This window comes from Magnolia sinica, chromosome 3 (genome assembly GCF_029962835.1).
Source record: "Magnolia sinica isolate HGM2019 chromosome 3, MsV1, whole genome shotgun sequence".
NCBI classification, from domain to species: Eukaryota; Viridiplantae; Streptophyta; class Magnoliopsida; order Magnoliales; family Magnoliaceae; genus Magnolia; species Magnolia sinica.
The window spans coordinates 71,951,730-71,974,932 of record NC_080575.1 but is presented as its reverse complement, the minus strand read 5'-3'; the positions used below and the strand labels follow the sequence as shown (position 1 = coordinate 71,974,932).

The window sequence follows — 23,203 nt, the reverse complement described above, 5'->3', positions numbered from 1 at the left end:
ATTTTATGATGTGGAAAAAATTTCTTTATGAACTCTCTTATCATATCATTCCATGTGCCAATAGATCTGGGACGTAGTGAATGCAACCACATCTTAGCTTTCTCTTTCAAAGAAAAGGGAAAGAGTTCAAGTCTGACCATGTCCTTAAACACGTTTGAAAAATATAAAGTGGCTATGATCTCATCAAACTCTTTCAAGTGCAAATATGGACTTTTAGATTCAAGTTCATGAAATTTTGGAAGGAGTTAGATCACCCCTGCCTTGATATCCATGTGTCTCATATTTAAAAAAAAAAACCATTGATGAGGGTGTGCTCACCCCCGTCGGTTGTAAATAATCTAGCAAAGTACGAGGCAGGGGTGCTTGATGCATGTAACGCCCTAAAATTCAGGGGTCGAGCATAACTCAGCTCCCGAGCTCCAAAACATCACTTATGCAACATATTTAATGATGGATGTATGTTGACTGTATTAGTGCATAAAACATGGAATAGATTAAGCCAAAGTGCAGATATAATTCAGGGAGAAGTGAAGAAAGCAAGCGGAAGACTTAAAGAAATATGTGTATACATGTGCAAATCCCTGAAGTACATACACATACCAGGTCGTAATGTAAGTGTTGCTATCAAAATTACAAGTATCAAATTACATCATTTAATTCCTAAAAGAAATCCCAGCATCCCGTGCATTAGAACAAGGCTCACTAGAACCCGTCTGAAAACTGCATAAAAGAGAAAGCAGCCTCATCATCATCAATCTCCGGCTCTGCCTCAGAAGTCACATCAACATCTGCAACATTAGCAGCTGAGACAGAGTCTGGTGGGTGTTTAACACCGCCCCAGAACGTGGGAGTGAGTGATCAACTCAGTGGAACAATAAAGCACAGGTTAACATGTTATCAATTCAATCAAGCAGTAATGATAAAGCAGAACAATTAAACATGTCCTAAGTACTCTTGTTAATGCAAGGATGAATGCAGAATGATGCGTACCCTCACGCGTACACCCTCAGCGTCTTCATCTTACGTTACGCATGACATCGCCTCAAAGTGCGCCACGTCTACAAAGCACATGCAAATGCGGTGCATGAACATGATTACCAAGTTGTTATTAGTCCTTTTCATACAGCAGGATTAGGAAGCTAAGGTACCTTCCTCATATCACCATCCAAACGGTGATCCATTTTAGGGTCGTCAGTCCTAGGCAATCTCATACAATCATATGTTTTCAGGTCGTTGCAAAGGGCTCGTCACTAATCAATGCACGCCTATCATACCATCGTTACTACACTAAGGCTTGTCACCTCAAGGCGGTATCCAGGTATGCTCGAGGTCACTACAAAGGGCTCGTCACCAATCAATGTAGGCCGACAACATGAATATAGTGTCCCATACCACCATAATCGACTCACGAGTTTAGTTGCTCACTGGTCACTACAGGGAGGCTCGTCACCCCAGCGTAGGCTGACAGCTCGACTATGGTGTCCCATACCACCATGTCCGGCTCATGAGTCTTGGCGGATCAAGGTATCATGGTTAATAGGATTTCATTAGTAAGTTTGGTACCTTAGATTCAAGCAGTAGCGTCTATACATGGTGAACATACATCGGACAATCGGGTTACTTGATGAACTCGACTAGCACGAGCGCACGTTGGGTTGAATGACATAGAGTGCGCAAACACTCCGCGTGGCCAAACCATTGCCGACAACTCTAATACGACTCGAGTTCGTCTAATCACGTCCTACGTGGCGAAAGCAACCTCAGCCACGAACTTAAGGCCGATTACCGATTTCCTGGACTATTCATAGTCCTAAACACATTCCACTATAACAGATATTGATATCAACAATTTAGAATAGTAATGGAACAACAACTTAAATCATATGGTACATGAGCATTTAAAGAATATCAACTTAACATGGAATTTCACATAAGTAATACTTGAAATTAAACAACAAGGAATGTAAGTTGCAAGATGAAAATCATACACACTAGTGGGAGAGTTGAGAATCGCTTTTCAGCGCCCATACTAGGTTGATATATCATACTTTAGATCATTCAAACATTTCTACAAACACTTAGAATACATAATACAACATACATAACGTATGTTGAAAAACACACATTTGGACAATTCCTTTTACCAAGGAGTTGTCACACATACATCTAGCATACATACATGACAAATAATCATGGCAAACACATGTGCATATTTAATACGTATACGATACATTATACATACACATAGAATACACAAATCTCAATGTAACACATGCATATCAGGAATGCAAAATAAACATAACATTGGGCATGTGAAATCTCATCCAAAACAAGAATAAACCATTCACTGGCATTGAAAGCCTTGAAAACCATAACCTATACGATTAAAGTCTGCACCTTAATCCAGAAAAGAACACTGAACTGATTTCAGACGATATGTCTTCGTCAACGGCGATAGAATACCCTAAAGCAAGAATAGAAATGAGATACAACAACACCAAGACTATTCTAAGCTCTAACACGGATTAGGGTTAGGTTAACTTACCCAAAGATGAACTCAGAATCGCCGAAATAACGATTCTAAAGTGAAGGTAAAAGGATGAAGAAGAACAGGAAAGAATCTAAGATGATTCACCAACTTCTCTCTCACTTTCTCTCTCTTAGCTAGGGTTAGAAAATTCGTATGGAAAAGAGAGCTAGGGTTTTAAGGTCTATAAATAGGCCTAATATTGATGAAAATAACCCCAGGGCCAAGGTATACTTAGGGTATAACCAAAACCAGCCTCTCACAATCCAACGAAGCACTTCTGGTGTGCCTATTACCACGAAAGGTCGGACTTAAGCTCACTGACCATGGATCTAGGTCAAGCAGAGTTTTCGTACCGACCGGATCTTCAGATCAGCCGTAGCGGACCACACTCAATTCAACAGTCACCGAATCTCGATCAGGTCCACAAGCACAAGGACATGCCTGGGCCACCTTCCCTGATCAGAGAGTGAATTAGGTCAGAATCCAACGGTCAGATTGCTTAAAATCATCGCGCAAGCGACACGACTCAGATTTCATAAAATCTTAATTAATTTTCAACCGTTCTCACACTCTTCACTCCGAACTCAATCAAATCGACCCAGAACATCATCTGGACTTGATTTTTGAGGTGATGGTCAAGCCCAACATGGTGACCGCAACAGCCTAAGATCATCGCTATCGGACTTTCGACGCGCGGTCCAGGTCCAATCCAGAACTTCTAAAAATTTCCAAAAGCAACTGGCTTTAGCGATGAATCCCAGATTTTAGAGTAACATAACGCTAACTATTCTACAGGTTTTGAGTCATGCAGATACAATTTAAAGTGATTGATGCAGATTTCACAAGCAATCGAGTATAGCGCTAATTACCCCAAAAGCTACTAAGGAAAGAATAGCACAAAATTTTCAGGGTCATTAAAATGCACCTCATTCTCATCCTTGACTTCCTCAACCCAAGGTTGAGGTTGTCTTCCTAGTTGATTGACCGGTTGATTTGCAGCCATTACTTCAATTAACTCTGAGGATCTCGAGTGGTGTCTAATTCTGTGATGGATAGATAACCCCTCAACCAATCCTCCTTCACTTAAAAGACATTGACTGTTGTCACCGACCCACTTAGGCATGAAACACTCTCAATCCTCAATTTCAGATTTTAACCTAAACCTAAAAGAGAGAGAGGAAATAGAAGTCTAGAAATAGAAAGAGAGAGGGAGTTGGAAAGAAGTTACCAAATTAACGTTCCTAATTAAAATCCTGCAAAACAAAACAAAACAAGTCAATTTCTAAAAACAGAAATTCTAAAATTAGAAAGTTCCTAAAAATCAAAATAGAAAGTAAATTAGCTTCTAAAAATGAAAAAGGAAAGTTTCTAAAAAAAAAATAGAAAGTTTCTAAAAACTGATTAGGAAAGTTCTAAACCTAGAATTAGAGAGTAAGTTTCTAAAATAATTTAGAAAACCCTAATCGTAAAAATAGAAACTAGAAAAAACCTAATCTTAAACTAATTCTAAAACTAATTAATCCCAGAAAAATGCAACCGTTAATCCCTGGCAACGGCACCAAAAACTTGTTCACAACCCCAAGTGTAGGGTCACGATGTAGTAATAATCTTAGTGAGACCAAGTTCGAATCCACAGGGACTAATCTTGTGAATATTTTGAAAACAACTAGAAGAAGAACTAGAAAAAGATAAAAACCTAAATCTGGAATATTTGAGAGTAATTGTGAGAAATTTAATGAGAAACTTAAGAAATTCAAAGATGGGAAACTAGGTTTTCCAAGGATCCACTTGTAGAGATCAGGGTAGAGATCAGGGAAATTTATGCTTGATTCAAGTCACATGATTAGAATCGGAGTCCCATCCTATCCAATTGGAAGATATCTTAGTAAAATCAAATTTGAACTTCCTTTGACCTAGTTCTCAATGGAGAAGAGGTGTGATAACTGGAAGTGAATCCATCACAAAACTATACCCAGGAGACAAGGCAAACAACAAGATTTACCAATCACAAAACCAATCTGAGAGATTTGTGAAAGTTGGGGAGGATTTCATCATCCGACCATGCCCAAGGGACGAGGGTGAACAACATGATTTCCTAAATTAACAATCCCAATACATGAAAAGAACATACTCAAAGCTATCGCAAATCCATTGTAATTTGAGTCACAACAAACCATTAAAAACTGAAAGTATTCCTTATAATCAAACTAGAATCAAAGAGAGTTCAATATAAACATGAATCAAAGCAATGGAAACATCCCATCACGCTACAAGCTTCACTTCTTAGCCCTAGCTAAGAGGTTTAACCAACCATAGACATGATTGAACTAGAATCTCTTAAGAAAAGCATAAAAACAACTAAAGAAAGGAAGAAAAACTCTTGGCGATGGCTTCTCCACACGTTTTCTTCACTCTCCAAACCCTAAATGATGCCTAGGAGTGCCCTAGGGACCCCTATTTACAATTTTAGGTCTTAAACCTTTACACCGAGTGAAAATTTCTAAAAATCGTCTCAAAGTTACGTAGTCCACGCAAGTTTTGCGTAACCCTCGACCGGTCGTGGACCTACTTCGAATGGTCAAGCAACACGAAGATTTAGAAGTTTTACAAGCTAGAGTTTGAGTCAAGACACCTTCAACCGGTCGAGCAGAGGCCAGGACTAGTCAAGCGAACGCAGGACTGGTCGAGCCAGAGACAGGACTAGTCGTAGATGGCCGAATGTCACTTCAAAACTCCGATTTTCTTCATTCTTGACTTAATTTTCTTGAATCTTCAGTATGTGAATTCTTCATTCTTGGTTTCATCAAATCCATTCTTGGCTTTGATGATTCTTGAGCATTAAATCCATGCTTTTAGTATCTTGCTCAATTTAAGCTCTTAAATTTACCTTATAACACAAACATGATTAAAATAGAACATTAAGCATGATCATATTAATAAAACCAAGTAATAGATGGGGTCCAATATGTAATATTTGACCCTCAACAGTAAGATAATGATTACCATGTAAGAGAAGCTAAGCATGCTTGCCATAATTACTAGCATGCTAGGGGTTAGAGCAGGGTGATGTCAGGTTAGTAGCCTAGGATGACATCATCCTAATGATGATTCCTAGGGAATGCACTTTATCTAGAATGTCATGGCCTCGCAACGTGTGGTCCACGGCTGAGATAATGCGCAGGCCATAACTCTCAATCTAAGCATCGCATTGGTGCACGAGACGCGGCGTTGGAATCGCGGCGATGGCGTAGTTGTAATGGCATAGGTCTCAGGTTGAGCCCACTCGGGTTTACAGGATGTGACTCAAGGTCGCTCGCAAATGCTATTTATATTTCGTGGGTCGTCAAAATGAGATAGTAGGACACAAGCCTAACAACTCTCCCCTCCTAATAAAAATTTCATCCTCGAAATTTACACTATCATGTAGAACTCAAAAGGATGAGGAAACATGGCATCATGTATATATATATCAAAAATATAATACAATATACAACAAAACATTGAAGAGAAGAGGATAACACTCACGAATCTCAGCCTCTCGCTCCCAAGATGCCTTATCTATACTATGATAACCCCTACTGAACCTCGGATTCTGGATCAGAAATGATCGAAACTAGGATGTCTTGCAGTCTCACAATCTCATCAATGACTAATCTAACAAGAAGGTCCTAAGGCTTGGTCATGCGAATCGTCGATGACTCCTCCTGTCGACTAAGGGTCTTGCTGGGGAGGTGTATCTCCCCTTTGTGGTCGTTGTTGCTGCGGCTGCAGCTGGGGTCTCGGCGGTAGGTATTGTCATCGTTGTTGCTGCTATGAAGGCTACTATTGAGGAAGGGGACACTCGTGCCTACGATGCCTCATCCCATCGCATCCAAAGAAAACACCTGAGAACAGTCTCAGTGGTGCTGAAGGTGCTGTTAATGCTCGAAAGGATGGATGGTTCCTGTGCCTCTACAGTCGTCGAAACTGCTACTGTTGGGAGCTACTGGAGGAGGTCATCCTCTTTCGGTCTCCTCTCTGGCCATGGAACTAATGGGAATTGCTCCATTTCACCTCATATATCAAGGCCCACTATACGACCTACTCAAATGTTGGGAGTATGTGTCCAACGACACGGCTCCGAAGGCCACGGTGCAAGTCGCACTCGAAATGGCGGGCCTTCCACCCCTCATCAGTTACCAGGTATGGTATGAATCTCGATAACATGAAAAATTGGGCCTCATACTAAGACACCGACATGTCCCCCTGCACAAGAGTCTTGAACTCAAGTGCGCGCTACTGACGGACGTGCTCTAAAAAAAAAACTTTCGATTGAACCAGTCTACAAAATCCTCCTAAGTTCATACAAAATCAGGCTCGTCAGTATGGGCGACTGAGGCCCACCAATGCTTGGCCTCACCCTCAAGTAGATACACTACCAAAGGGACCCGCTACTGAGTCGTACATAGCATCGTCTCAAAAATCTTCTCCACCTAGGAGCGCCATCTCTCTGCTACAGTTGGATCTGGCTCTCCCTGGAATCGCGAGGGATCGAGCTAGAGAAAATCTCGCAATAGGGCACATCGCACTCCTGCTCTACCTGCAATGGGGTTTCGGGGGCTCGCCTGTCCTGCCCTTGAAGAATCACGATCATCACCTGTAACATCTATTAAAGTTGATCCGCGCTCACTAATATGGTCGGGGCCACACTGGTCTCGGACGCGAGGGCAGCTTGACTCACTCTCTTAGGCGCCATGTCCTATAAAAAGGGACAAGGGGCCTATTAGGCTTAAGCACTCTCGAATGCACACACGATCGGGAGCTATATCAGAAAGTTTCAAAACTATTCGAACTCGGGGATCAATCATTCTAAGTTCTCAACAATCATATAGTGAGGGGTAGTTATTGAAAAGGATGAGCTCTCAATCCTAGAGGGGGGGTGAATAGGACTATGCCAAATAAAAATAAAATGCGGAAAATAAATGCAAATAGCTGAAATAAATAGCAACCTCAAATGCACTAGTCTTGAGATGTTGATACAAATGTTGTTCTACGGACAACCTTACACCAAAAACCAAGGTTTATGGTAGGACAACCTAATTTCTAAAACTTCAGTAAGTATGAAATACTCAAACTGATACAGAGGCAAAAGAAACAAATCTAGCTATTACAACATTCACCACAAGTACATAAAAGAGATACAAGCATTCACACACAAATATCAAGTACAACATCCACCACAACTCCAAGAATTATAGTGGTTCGATGTGTACACCAACTGTTCACAAACTGCCACACCTACTCCACTCCTAATATCCAAAACCCACGTGGTATTGGCTTTCACTATGAAAGAAGGTTTTCTAAGGTTCACTTTAAAACCTTTACAGATGTGTTTTTAAATTGGGCTTACCCAATAAAAAACAACCCCACACTGAGATTTTCCTGGCTGATCTCAGTCAAAACCGAAAAGGAGATTTTTCTAGTTGAATCTCTCAAACCAAATATAGAAAATTGTAAAAATACTTATCTGAAGATTCTTCTTCAATGTTGCCGGTAGAACCCCTTCTTTGTAAATATAGATGTTCAAAGTTCTATCTCATAAATGAAAGGGTTCCAGGTCTAGATGAATTTTAAATCAAATCCAACCTTTGGCTACTTGGATTCAGTTTCTTGGATCTCAAAAAGGGTTAAAGCATAATTCCCTTTTTATCAAATAAGATTGAATAACAAGAGATTAAGAAATTCAAAACCAAAATGCTATATAAAAAGAATCTTAAATACTGCTTCACAATAGCAGGGACTTAGTTCTCAGAGAGTTGGCTTGAATTGGCTTCAAATGAAAGAAAAAATCTAAGAAAAGTCCTCTATTTATAAGCTACAATTCGGTTCCTTCGACTGGTCTAAGGTCTGCCTCGACTGGTCCTTGCAGTAACCAATTTTCAAAATTCCTGGCGCGATTGGAGAAACTCGTCACTCGACTGGCCGAGCATGGCACTTGACTAGTTGAGTATGTAAAAATCTCCTTGCTGGAATTTGAGTCAAGCCCTACTCGACTGGTCGAGCTAGTCTGTCACGCCCCAAACTTGAAAATCGGGCTCACAAAATTCCCGATCGCCGAATCTGGCGCTAACAACCTCCGTAGTACCCCATTCTCGACTCCCTGCACCCATACACCAGGTTCCGATCCTGAGATGCTACAAGGAGGATTTCAAATCATCAGTTTAACTGTAATGAGCATAACCAAAAGCATAACCCATAAACAGTAACCACAAGAACACCACCACAAAATCCACTATGATAAAAAACTTTTGAGTACAATGCGTGTAAAAGGAAAATACAAGGTGATGATAATAACAGGAACTTCAAAAGCTCGACTGCACACTCCAACTCTGACGAGGATACGGCTGCATCCTGGGATCACCTGCACGCATCAATCGTGCATAAGCTTATAGAAAGCTTAGAGGGTGGTGTAAGTGTGTGCGTAATATGAGCGTTCTCAGGATGCAAGGTCAGAAAAAATATGGGATCATGCAGATGAACACATGTATGCAATCAGCCATACCAAGGCCATGCGATGCAGAATGCAAGTCAAGCATGTCAATCCTCATCCACATATCAATGCAGCTCCTCACTAGAGCATCAAATCAGTGTGGTTCTCAGTATGAATAATCACCAGGATCAAGTACACTCTACGCCAGCTTGCTGCCCCTATCCAGACGCACAACTAGGAGGGTGGAAGAGACCTCACTATCCGCCTGCCAATATCGGGCCCGACTCGTCGATAGCGGACCGATTCCTCAAGCTGGTCAAACTCAACCTAGAAATTGCCCCCTCACTCAGGTGGGTAAGGTCACACCCCTTTCCAACCGACCACGACACAGTGGGAGACGTGGCCTACTGGTATACGGCCCTCGCGTGCTCGTGTATCCACTCGGTCTCGACGTTGGAGTCATCCTCTGGTACCATCAGGTTTAGGGATTTTCACCCAAGGACATCTATGGCGCCCGTATGCTAGAACCAAATATTTTCGATATCCAATCCTGCCATTCACGATGTGTCTGTGGTGGATATAGCCCTGATGTCCCTAAGGCATACAGTAACTACAATCACACAAATGCAAGTGCATGAGTCACACTATCAGTCATGCAATAGTCCTGCGTGTACCATGCACTTATATGGGGCAACTCCGCCTATCAGGGAGCCCATAAACAGTCCGTCCGAAGGCATATGCTATGATCGGTCACTCCTCACATCAGGCATACATATGATGCGAATAATCATGAATCATGGATCTATACTAAACATGTATAAAGAGATGGGCTCTGTGTATAACGGAGATGGGCCTAGACAGCCTACTTACTACAAGTATGGGCCTATCAGTGGGCCTTAGGGAGAGTTATAATGCGGACATTTAACCAACATTATCCATTCAATGTGGACGTCAAACCAACATTGTTCCCAAGGCATAGCCCACTACAACAGTCAACACATAAACCATGGTAGAATCACGTTGTAATGGGCCTTATATAGATCTTGTTGGGCCTCAACCCAAGGGCCCAAATACATCAAATGGGCCTTAAACCATAGGTTCATATATCTCAAGTGGGCCTCAGTGAGCAGGCCACAAATACATCAAGCCGGGCCTAATCACACGAGTCTTAAATACTTCATAATGGGCCTCATAATATGGGCCTTATACAAATCAAGGTGGTCCTCAACAATGGGCCATAAATTATCTCCAAAATGGTTGGACAGTTGGATGAAACACATGCATCATGATGGAGCCCACTCTAATGGAGGGTGTGGTTTTCAATACATACATAAGTGGGTCCTATGTGGGGCCTACCATAATGTTTATTTCCCATCCAACCCATTGATAAGGTCAGTCAGACCTGGGGCCCACAGTAATGTTTATTTTCCAAGCAATCTAGGGCCCAACATAATGTTTATTTTCCAACCAACTGTTCATAAGGTCACGTGGTCCAGGGTAGGGCCCATTGTAATATTTATTTATCATTCAATCTATTCATAAGGTCACGTGGACCAGAGGAGGGTAGGACCTACAGTGATGTTTATTTTCCATCCAAGTTGTTCATGGGTCACGTGGACCAGGGGGGTAAGGCCCACAGTGATATTTGTTTGCCATCCAAATTGTTCACGGGTCACGTGGACCATGGGCCCACGGTAATGTTTATTGTCATCCAATCTATTCATGAGGTCACGTGAACTAGGGCCCACCATGATGTGGTTCACAAATCCAGCCCACCCATCATGTGAGTCCCACCTGGCTGACGGTCCAGACCAAGTTTCAGCAACATCCAAAACTCAGGTAGGCCCCACCAAATGATTTTATATGTTTTGGGCATGTCTTCACATGATTTTAGATGGTGTGGCCCACCTGAGTTCCGTATACGGCTGATTTGTGGTAGGGAGGCTACTGCCCTAAGGGTCCACCCAATGCACGGCATTGATGTTCGAAACGCATCATAGTGGGGCCCAGGGCTGGAGCCGTGAGGCCCAGCCATTCATCGGCCCACCACTCTGACAGCGGCAGTAGCAGATGCTGCTGCCTTAAATTATTTTTTTTTTAAATCAAAAATTTCACGGTTTTTCCCATGTGGGGCCCACATCCGATAAATCTGCTCTAACCATTGAATCGTACAGCTTAAGACCGACCAAATGAGTCTAATATGCGGCCTGTTTCTAGCGAGTAAAAAGATCCAGGTGATTTTCAATGGTAAGCACCACTATTTCTTATGGTATGGTCCGCCAGAAAATGAGATTAGCCTCATTTTTCGGCTCAATGCCTAAAATGAGCTGAAGAATGGAATGGATGGCTTGGATTAAATATATACATCAATGTGGGGCCATGTTAGAGTGGCCCACCATTTCCTTCCTCTCTTTATTATATATATATATATATATATACATATATATATATATATATATATATATCTTTTTTTTAACTTGCAAGTACACATGCACATACCCCACATTAGCCATTCCCGTCCACGGCTGCACGTCCAGCGTCCAGGGACGCTGGACAATGTTACTATAACACATGCACCATGGTGGTCCCACATGTACATGGCCCACCACCATGTATAAATATATATATATATATATATATATATAATATATTATATAACATGGGGAACTTTCCACCATCCCAAAATGGACGATAGATTTCACCTAAAATGTGGTGCGCCACACCATTGATGAATGGAGTGGATTTAACATGATTTGGTGGGGCCCACTTCATTCTAGGGAGGGGAAAGAGAGAGAGAGAGAGAGAGAGAGAGAGAGAGAGAGACGGTGATAGAGAGGAGGGACCCCGCCACTATGGGCCCTCCATTGATACAACACATACATCAAGTGGGTCTCACAACAAGTGGCCCTTAAAATTGAAAACAACGGTAGATCACCCAGCTTTAGGCCTTCTCGTTGCTCCCTTAGGCTCCTAAGCTCCTTAGCTTGCCTTTTGATGGAGGTTGATGGGAGATTGATAGTGTGGATGAGAGATGAGAGGGTGTAGATGGAAGATGAGAAGGTGGACCACACTTATGGTTTGGGAGAGAGGGGTTGGACGTGTGAAATTTTTGTTGTTTGGGAGATTTAAGAAATGAGAGAGAGAGAGAAGTGATGGGAGTGATATGGATGGGTGAGGTGTGATGGGTGATGGGTGATGTAAGGAGAGGTATGGGTCAGGTTGAAATTTTGGGAAAAGAGGAATGGGTGAAGAGAGAGAGAGAGTTGACTTTGTGGAGAAAGAGGGATGGGTTGTTGTACTTGGGTAAGGTGTGACTTGACTTGTACTTGACATGAGTGATTGATTGATTGATGAGACATTTCGTAGAGATTCCCTCAAAATCCGCAACACTGGGTGTTTTCTTTGGAATGAACGCAGGCCCACATCTCCTGGCCTAGATATCGGTTCGGTGTACAAGTCACGGCGTTAGAACTACGGCAACGGCGCGGTCGCTATGATACAAGTTTCGGTTCAAGCCGACTTTGGTATACGGGACCTAGTTTAGGATCGCGCGCAATCGTCGGATATGGTGTGAAGGTTGCCAAAATTCGACCGGAAGGATTGTGGAAGTATACGGAACGGTACGGACTAGGATACGGGTCTTACACAGTCTCCACGATCGGTCGAGCAAGGTGCTCGACTGGTCGAAGAACCACCAGAGTTTTTCAAAAATTTGAGTAAATTTCTGAATTGGTCGAGCCAGTGCCTGGACTAGTCGAACTATGACTAGGACTAGTCGAAGCAAAGCCTAAAATAAGTACATTGACCTAATTTAAATATGTAACATTAATAACCTAAGCCAAGGTCTTTCTAGGGTCATGTATACCTTAAATGTGAGCATTGAACTTGTCAATTCGGTCGATTCGGTAGATAGTATACTTGAGGTATTTTGAAGCTTTATCTTGTACACTTTGATGCTTGAAACTTGTGTACTTGATCTTGAGCTTGTAAGCTTGAACTTGAGCTTATGTACTTGACCATGTAATGCACTTGGACTTGAATTAGTATTTGAAGTCACACTTGCACTCGGTCTTGTGTATAAACTTGATTTTATATTTGCAGTTGAACATGTACTTTGATTTGAAGTAGTAGTAGTACTTTAATGTTAATGTAGATGACTTGAAACTCATCTTCGAATGAAGGTGAACTTTCCACCTATTGAACTTGAAGGTGAACTTTCCATCTATCAAACAAGTCAATCACTCTCAAGTGGTTTGTCACTACAAAATTTGACAACACAGGGTGCTAGATCTAAAACATAGTAGTTACAATCTCCCTCTTTGTCAAATTTGTGACAAAACTAATTTAGAGAATCAACTTATTCAATATACAGATTCACAACCAAATCAATCTTTCAAATAGACTTCAAAACTCCCCCTCAATCTACTCCCTCTTAATATGAGCTTGATGACTTGTAGAGACCTGTATTAACAAATACATTTCCAATATATATATATATATATATATATATATATATATATATATATATATATATATATATATACACACACACACACACACACACACACATATATATATATATACATATATATATATATATACACACACACGCATCCCTCTACATCATTCACATGCACCAAACCAAACACATCCACATGCACAAAACATTATCTACATTTTACAAATTCTCTCCCTCTTTGTCATTATATGACAAAGGAAAACATATAGAATAAAGCATAAGCATGATAGGATATATAGAAAGAGGTAGAAGATTAAGCCATAAAGCATGAAAGCATCAACATCTAATAGTTATACATGTCCAGGTATCAAATAGTCAACGAGAGAAAGTGAGAATTAATCCTTAATACAAGTCCAAAATCAAAATATCAAGAAAAGCATACTAATCAAAGCCAGAGGAAGAAGGAGGTGGGATGGACAGATCAATCTGATGTAGTCCCTTAGAAATGCGTTTAAAATACTTACGCATATATTTTATTTGACTCTCTTGGGATATCTTCAATCCATCCACCTTCTCTTCTAAGGCTCGAAGGCGCACATCAAAACCAGAAGACTAAAAATCAGGATCAACTTCTATGTCATTTGATTCCAATTCATCAAAGATGTCATCCATGTTGACGTCAGTTGGCAGCGCATCCTCTCCAACTTCTTCCCTAACTTCCTCAGCCTCCCCATCTCTTTGACAAGGAGCTAACTTCAAATTCATCTTGTTGATATTTGAATTATTGAATGGAAGATGTGAAGTAGGAGCTTCTCCAGGTGACATGACCACACAACAGTGCAAGGCAAGTGCGGTCATCAAATAAGCAAATGTAATAACGCTATAACCAGGGTGAAGTTGAAATTAGATAATGTTATAACATATTAAAGAAGGAAGGCACACATGAATACCAGACACAACTGAATGAAGGATACAAAGCATAAAAGAAGTCAGTTCTGCCTTGTTTCTAGATCTAGGTTGGAAATAAAGATACGATGAAACACTCTGTATCTAGGCAACATTTGGTTGGCCCAGAGTGCATTCCGGGAACTCCATTTTGAGTCCATGTTGCACAAATTTCTAATTAAAGAGCATTTTTTTGACTCATTCATTTGTTCAGCCAATGTTGGAATAGGAATCCCTTCATCATTCACTTGGACATCTAATAAACCAGAAATTAAGTGATGATTTACTTTATATGAACCTTCTAAACATTATAGTGAAGGTCAAATCGTCAATAGAAACATCACTTATACAAGCATACATTCCTTACGCATTGGAGTGGTATGCCAGTCCGCCCCAATTCAAAATGTTGTCCCATCTTACAGCTACAAGGAGTGGAATAATGTGAAATGGTGCAAGGTGATTGGCAATTATGGTATGCTCAACAATGATGTTGTGGAGACGAATATCCCGCACATATTCAGGGTCCTCTTGGGATAGTCGAAGAGTACGCACAGGTGTGGAACTAGAAGAAGATGCTCTAGTAGGTTTCTTCTTCGTTCTACCTTCCATTGTAAGTACCAAATTATTTTCCTCACATCGCTTCAGCACATTTTTCAGATTTCTCAAACATTCACTGAAGGATGGACCAAAGACATAGAAGTTATCCATGAAGACCTCTAAATATTGCCCTAGCATGTTAGAAAAAATACTCAACATGTATCACTGAAAAGTGACAAGGGCATTACACAAACCAAATGGCATCCTTCTATAAGTAAAGGTACCATAAGGACATGAAAACATTGTCTTTTTATGATCTTCAAGGGCTATCTCTATCTGATTATAGCCTTTCCAAGATTTGATCAATGAAGTACAAAGATTTGATCAATGAAGTAGGCAATAGTAAGAGTGATTGGCTAGCCTTTCCAATATTTGATCAATGAAGTACAAAGGAAAGTAGTCCTTCCTTATGATGGTATTCAATTTTTTGTAGTCAATGCACATTGTCCAACTAGTAGTAACTCTAGTTGGCACGAGTTCATTGTTGGCATTGGCTATGATGGTGATTCAGGACTTCTTAGGAACCAGCTGAGTTGGACTACCCATTGGTAATCGGATATGGGGTATATAATACCCACATCCAATAACTTAAGTACCTCAGACTTAGTCACTTCCTTCATGTTTGGATTTAATCTACATTGTGGTTGCCAGGAAGTTTTTGCATTATCCTCAAGATGAATGTAGTGAATACAAGTCAAAGGGTCGATTCCCTTGAGGTCCGCAATCTACCATCCAAGGGCTCCTTTATGCTCAATGAGAGTAGAAATCAGCATACTCTCATGTTCTTACTCAAGGTGGGAAGAAATTACCACCGGGTATGTCTTATCTTGACCTAAATATACATATTCGAGATCAGAGGGCAAAGATTTAAAGTCAAGCATCGATGATTTGAGGCTAGATGGTAGAGGCACTACGTTGGTTTGGGGCAATTTCTCAAATTATGGCCTCCACTAGTTAACTTCAAGTATCGGCATAGTATCAAGCATGACATCCATCTCCTTAATCATGTCATCATCCAAATCAGAGGAGTGGGCCAAGTATGTCTTTAGAGGGTCAAAGTATAGAGTCAAAAGAGCTATCTTCCATGAAAGAGTTAACCGTGTTAATGTCATGGGCATCGTCATCAACCTCTGCCAGTTTGCTCATATTGAAAAAGATATTGAGCTCCAATGTCATATTTTTGAAAGATAACCTCATAATTAATGATTACATTTGATTCAACAAGGAATGGGTGGCCAAGGATGACAGGGATTTGAGTGTTCATATCCATGATGGGTTGAGTATCCGGGACGATAAAATCTACTGGATAGTAGAATTTGTCAACCTGGACCAACACATCCTTAATTGTCCCTCTCGGTACATGAACTGATCAATTAGCAAGTTATAATGTGGTTCGGGTGGGTTTTAATTCACTTATGCTAAGTTATTAGGCCAAGTTATTCGTAAACCGAGTAAGGAATCAGATTTACGCTCGCCTCCAACTCAAGAAGTACGTGCTCAATCCGATAGTTCCTAATTACACAAGTGATGGTTGGGCTACTAAGATCCTTGTATTTTTGTGGCATCTCTTACTTGAGGATGGCACTCACTGTTTCTATCAGAAATATTTTCTTTTGAATACTCTGTCTCTTTTTGGTAGTGTATAAATCTTTCAAAAATTTGGCATATGAAGGAATTTATTTCAAAATATCCAAAAGAGGGATGTTGACCTTTACTTGTTTCAACACCTCTAGAATATCCTGAGAGTTAGATAAAGGTTTTGGTGCATTTAACCGTTAGGAAAATGGTGCAATTGGCTTACTCTGTGGTTCCGGTTTTAACCCATATGGAGCAGTGCTAGGTCTATCATTCTCATCTACCTCTGGTTCCTTAGGCTTTTCCCCTTACCAGAATAGTTTTGTCAATTGTTTTTCCACTCCTATGAGTGGTGATAGACTTCGGTTGCTCCATCTCAATTAAAGATCTTGAATCACTTATTTCATATTGCGGTTTAGGATTGGGGAGAAGTTGGGCTGGAAGCATCCCTTTATCCCTACTCGCTAAGTGTAATTCCATACTTTGCATGGATGTTGCAAGCATTCCCAATGTGGTTTTGATATCTTGGAATGTTTGTTCTATCCTCTGATTGTATAGCTCGTGGTCTTAAATATGTTTTAGGACCGGATCCTCTTAAAGTTTCCCTTGATTTAGAAACTGGTTAGGGATTTCTTAAGGAGTAGCAGTTTGTCCATTCCTCCAACTGAAGTTTGGATGATTTCTCCAAATTGAATTGTATGTGTTTGAAGTGGGTCCTTTGAAAGGTCTTTGGTAGTTGTTTACAGCATTCGATTGCTCATTCAGTATTTCTTAAAAGGCAGTTTATTCTTGGACAATTCTCAGTTGTATGAACGTTGCAAGCACAAATACCGCAAACAACTTCCTTAGCCTTATCCTTTTAAGTTTCCTTATGAGACTGGCCACTTTAGCTTTTAAATCATCTTCTTCTTTCAAAAGATATATCTTGCTCTTCTCCTTTAATTGAGTAAGTTTAGAAGTGGTGTTAGGTCTTGGGGAGATGTCCCATGATTGAGTGGTTTCAATGAGTTTGTCAAAGTAATCCCACACATCATCGACATCTTTATTCATGAATTCTCCATTGCAAATTGTCTCGATGAATTGGCACATGGAAGATGTCAGTCCATCATGAAAGAAACTTGTTATACACCACATTTCAAAATCATGTTATGGGCATGAACTGACAAGATCCTTGAACCGCTCCAAACATGGAAAGAATGTTTCATCTTCCTTTTGGGCGAAGTTCATGATCGACTTTCTAATGGTGTTCATTTTATAGTATGGGAAGAATTTCTATATGAACTCCCTTGTTATGTCGTTCTATCTGCCAATAGATCGTGGACTTAGTGAATGCAACCACGTCTTAGCCTTTTCTTTTAAGGAGAAGGGAAAGAGTTTCAGCCTGATCATGTCTTCATACACATTAGGAAAGTATAAAGTGGCTATTATCTCTTCAAACTCTTTCATGTGTAGATATGGATTTTCATATTCAAGTCTATGGAACTTTAGGAGTTAGAACACTCTTGGCTTGATATCTGTGTCCTGCATTCTCTAAAAAGATCACCCAGGATGTTATGCTCACCCCCACTTATTGTAGATAATCTCGTAAAGTATGAGGCAGGGGTGCATGATGCACCTCATTATCATCCTCAACTTTCTCAACCGGAGGTTGAGGTTGATTTGCAGGTTGATTCGAACCCATCACTTCTATTAACTCAGAGGACCTTAAGTGGTGTCTAATCCTGTGGTGGATAGGCAGCCCTTCGACTAATCCTCCTTCACTCAAGAGACATAGAATGTTTTTATGGACCCACTTGGGTATGAAACACCACTACACCAAAATCATCATTTAGGAACGGTTTAAAACCGTTCCTAAATTCTTCAGGAACAGTTTAAAACCGTTCCTAAATGAGGTGTTGCCAAAAAACAGGAATGGTTCAGAACCGTTTTGGGTACCATTTCAAATTTTAGAAACAGAATTTTAGGAATGGTTTTAAACCTTTCTAGTGCCAACGGTAGGAACAAAATTTTAAGAACAGTTTTAAACCATTCTTAATGTTGCCAATAGTCAGATTTTACGACGAAATTTTAGGAACAATTTCAAACCCTGAAAACACATGAAATTTAGGGTTAAGGGAAATAAATTAACAAAAGTTTATTGCATTCCATCAAAATAGAGATTAATCTAAAGAAAAACATAAGAAGCAGAGAGGTATGCTCATCTTAAGATTGCAACTAAGTTCATTTATCTAAAAACATCTACAATGTTGAGTAAGCTAATCTCTATGGTTTCCCAGTTAAATGCTGAAACCTAATCTAGTCACCAGCTACCAATTTGGGTGAGGATTGGTCATGGCCTTCAGACAGCTGATAATACTTGAATTTCTCTAAAACTCAAGTAGGTTGACCTACAATCAAGATATGCTTAATGAAGGTAAGAGCTACTTCCTCATGTTGATCATTAATGAATGTAACAAAATGGTTCTTATAGCAGGTACTCTATTTTTAACCAACAAAAAAAAATGTCTAAAGGAAAAACAAGCATGATTCTTTAAGATAATAGAAAGATATTGGGTTTACTTTGGTGCAGACGGGCATCCATCACTTTATAAAGCCCCACTATAGTTGTTTCCTGTCACAAAATCATTTTCTTGTAAGTTAGGGAAACTACTACAATCTAATTGTTTGCATAGTCCAAAATCAGACAATTTCATGTGACCATATCTATCAAATAACAAATTGTCGAGCCTAATATCCCTATCAAATGTCAAAGAAAGGTTTAATCCTTCAAATCGAGGATAAACAGTAAATGTTTTCAATATATTGACATTCTATGAACACAATCAATTAATAATATATGCAAACCTGTGGAGTTTGTGGATAGATTCAAAGGCCATAACTGTTTGCCCAACATAAAATCATGCCTCATCTTCTGTCAAAGTATCCTTCTACATGAGTAAAGTCATCATATCACCTCCAGGTAGATACTCCATGATGAGAATTCATAATCTTGGAAAGAACAATAAAGCTTGACAATGCAATTGTTGTTAACCTCCACAAGAAGATTTCTTTCGGCTTTAACATGCACAATCAAAGATGTGTCCATATGATTACGTTCTAAGAAAACAAATGAAGTGGCAATTAAAGTAGCAATGACTTGAAAAATCACCCACCTGATGAATGATCTCTGGAGTCAAGATGAATGTGACTTTATTGGATTGGCAACACCACATCACCATGAGTACCTCATCATCTTGAGCAACTTCAATAAATCTCTTCAAATCTATAGAAAGGAAAATGCGACACATGATGAAATGATTAGAGACTAGTGTTGGTTCATGGAAAGAAGCATTGAGAATGCAGTTCACCTGAATCATGAGTCAACTGTCATGTGCGTTTAAGTCCAGGTTATGAATTTCTCAAACATGTTTAGAACAACAATCACAAGGAAAAATAAGTAACGGCAGGTAGGAAAAAAAAGTAACATGTAACCCATAAATGAGGGGCTAAAAGTGGATGCTAGGAAAACTAGTTAAATTAACAACTGTAGAATCAACATCTCCATTAAATTCCTTGAGTTTAGCCTTAAATCAATACAAGGAAAAAAAAGGGTTAAAGCACACTCCATTTTTTACAAGAAGCAATTATGGCAACGGCAGTGCTGGATGATGATAGTAAAGGCCTATGATGAAGTTAATTAATCACAACATAGTTGGTGCTTATACAAGAATGCCCTGTTTGGGATCATGGAAATGAGAATTAAAATTTTGTATATCCATGAACTAGTCAATTCATGTATTTGGATTTAGCAAATTGCAAAGTCCACTATTTGGGATTCAAACTACAAATCCATGGATTTGGGAGCATTTATTACAATGGTAGGGCATTCATTGCAAGGAAATATCATAATTGGAAGGTCCCACATGCAAGTTGAAATAATAGAACTAATGCAAACAATATAAAATTATTTATACCAAAATAAATGTACCAATAAGCCCAATTCAAATTAATGAAAGTAAAAATAAAATAAATTAAATTAAATTAATGAACTGTCAACCTGAACGCATGAGAGCATTGTTGGAGTTGGCCATATGAGAGTAAATCTGTAGCTATATAAACAAGGTTGGCATGTTTGTTAGCAAATGACCGGAACTTCCGATGGGTCAGCCATCATGTCAATAGAAATCATCATTTCACTGTTTTGCAATTTAAAGAATAGTACAAGGTATCAACAATTTAAAGACCACTATTTCAAATTCGAATAAAATTATCACACTATAGAAATATTACAATTGGATCCTATGGAACCCCATCAAACCTGATTACAGCCTGTACATAACTTGTTGTTTCAGCATCATGTGATTCACTATGTTGTTGTCAGAATAAAAGCAAGCAGTCTAAATCATATCTAGAACCCCATCAAACCTGATTACAGCTTGTACGTAACCTGTTGTTTCATCATCAAGTGATTCACTATGTTATCATCAAAATAAAAGTAAGCAGTCTAGCATTGACTAATAAAAAAAGGCCCAATAAAAGAGCCATGCTTGAAACCATGCCTAAGTGTTCCTGTGATTTGTGATCTAGCATTGACCTAATGAACCCACCATGTCCCAGACTCAAGATCTAATCCTTTGATAAAAAGACCCATAAGAAAAGAGAGACAACAACAATCCAAATTCAATAGAACATAGGCTGAAGATCATACCTTTAGGACCACTTGCTCTGGGAAAACAGTCCCTGCACATATGACATCGTGCAGCTTGGCAAACCATTTCAGACAATTTCAAAGGGTTAAAGAGCATGGGGAAAGAATAAGAAAAAAATATCGATCACCTTTCAAAAAAAAATGTGAGAAAATATCGATCAATAGTTTAAAGAAACAACCCTTATAAAGGTGAACAAAATATCTTAACAGAAATAGAGATGCAATCATAGCACAATCATGGAAGGGAATCATTCAAGAGGGTATAACTTATTCAACCACTACAATGAACTAGATAAAACCAAAAGAGCAGTTTTTTTGCTCAAGCTCAAATAGCCACCAATGGTTCATCATGCACTTATTAAATAAAAACCCACTTGAAATTTCTGAAATGAGCTAAGAAGGCCACTAACTTTTACATCCAAGTGGCTTCTTAGTTCACTCTTCAACAAGTTCTTTCTTGTAAATTAGGTGGCAAACTAATAATAGGAAAGTTATGCTCTACTTAACTATCTGAAGAGGGCTGAAAATGGTAGAATTTTCAATGTTAGGGAACATAATACTTGCCAACAAGATGCCTTTCAAAATCCTACCTATCCCCTGCAAACAACTAAAATGGACATTTCAGCTAAATGAACTAAAGAAACTAACATCACTGCTATAGATCATAGACAGTGTGGCTCAGGAAAAAAGAAAAAGAAAAATTAAGAAAATACAACAATATTTAACAAGTTTGTGTTAGTCAGTGGAATAAAGTCAAAATAAGAATATTGGTTGTCAGTCCAGAGTAACCTAATAGGGCATTTGAATTATTTATTTATTATTGTTATTATGATTTTTTTTATACAAAAGCTTATACATCCATAGTTTTTTGTATGGAACCATTCATTCGGATATTACAAAATTGTTGAGGCCTATATAAAATAAAATAAAATCAATCAATGATTATTCATGGTTTCAGCGTAAAATGTTGAATTGACTATTTAGGTAGTTTTAAAGCTGATGTAATGTCATGTATAATGTATGTAACGGAACCAGTTGTGTAATGCAAGTTTGAATCCAATCAAAATATGCTTTAGTTTTGGTATTTCAAAAAACAAAAGAAAGTAAGATAGACGCTTTACTACCTATCAAGTGAGTTAAAAAAACATAAGATAGGCCAGAGAGGCCCAAGTAACAACAGGCCAAAGCCAAGCTAGATATGATAGAAGATAATGAAAAGTGAGCAGCCTTGCAGATAGAAAGGGCCCAGGAACCTGTCCAAGCTTTCTGATTTCTATGGTGACTAGATTAGGTTTCAGCATCTAATTGGGAAACCACAGAATTTGTCAAATAGCCACCAACTACCAAATTGGGTGAGGATTGGTCAAGATCTAACATGGGGCCCACTCCCAGCATCAGATAATATCCTCCAGACATGGATGTCCGACAAAGACATTTACAGAAGTTTTAATCAAATCATGATGCGATGATTTCATATCATAATCATGTAAGAACCGCACCTCTATAATAGACTAACTGATAACCAGAGAGATAACAAGAAAGTGTGTTCGAGTCTACAAACTTAATGTCATTTTGTTAGTACAATTCTTAAATTAAATATAAGTATTAATATTAAATGTTATATTAAATATAAGTCTAGACATATCATATTGCAGTACATCAGGATACATTCAAGCAAACCTCAACAATAAGATACTCAAAACCATTATCATCTTTCAAAACCAAGGAGCTTTGAGCTCACTTCTTGATAAAATATTACTGCAAAATGGTAACAATAGGATAGAGAAAGGAAGTCTATTCGAATTCCTCCATAACTTAATATGGATTCCATAAGCTACAAAAGGAAGAAGAACAACAATTTAGCTCAAGTTCAACATCAAAGACAACAATACCAAAACCATAATCACAAAAACAAACCTTAAAACTTGCTTATTGGATAGG

The 23,203-nt window shown here is 39.3% G+C and overlaps 1 long non-coding RNA gene across 2 annotated transcripts; it reads right to left on the bottom strand.

The window, feature by feature from the left end:
- Positions 1-19,091: 19,091 nt before the first annotated feature.
- Positions 19,092-22,745, bottom strand: LOC131238544 (uncharacterized). 2 transcript variants are annotated; one of them, XR_009167910.1, is made up of 4 exons: positions 20,612-22,745; positions 19,728-19,837; positions 19,420-19,502; positions 19,104-19,186 (listed from the first exon to the last, which is right to left on the bottom strand). It is a non-coding gene; the product is annotated as an uncharacterized LOC131238544 (long non-coding RNA). The 2 variants fall into 2 exon arrangements; XR_009167911.1 differs by lacking the exon at positions 19,420-19,502 and having other exon boundaries at positions 19,092-19,186; positions 20,612-22,729.
- Positions 22,746-23,203: the final 458 nt, after the last annotated feature.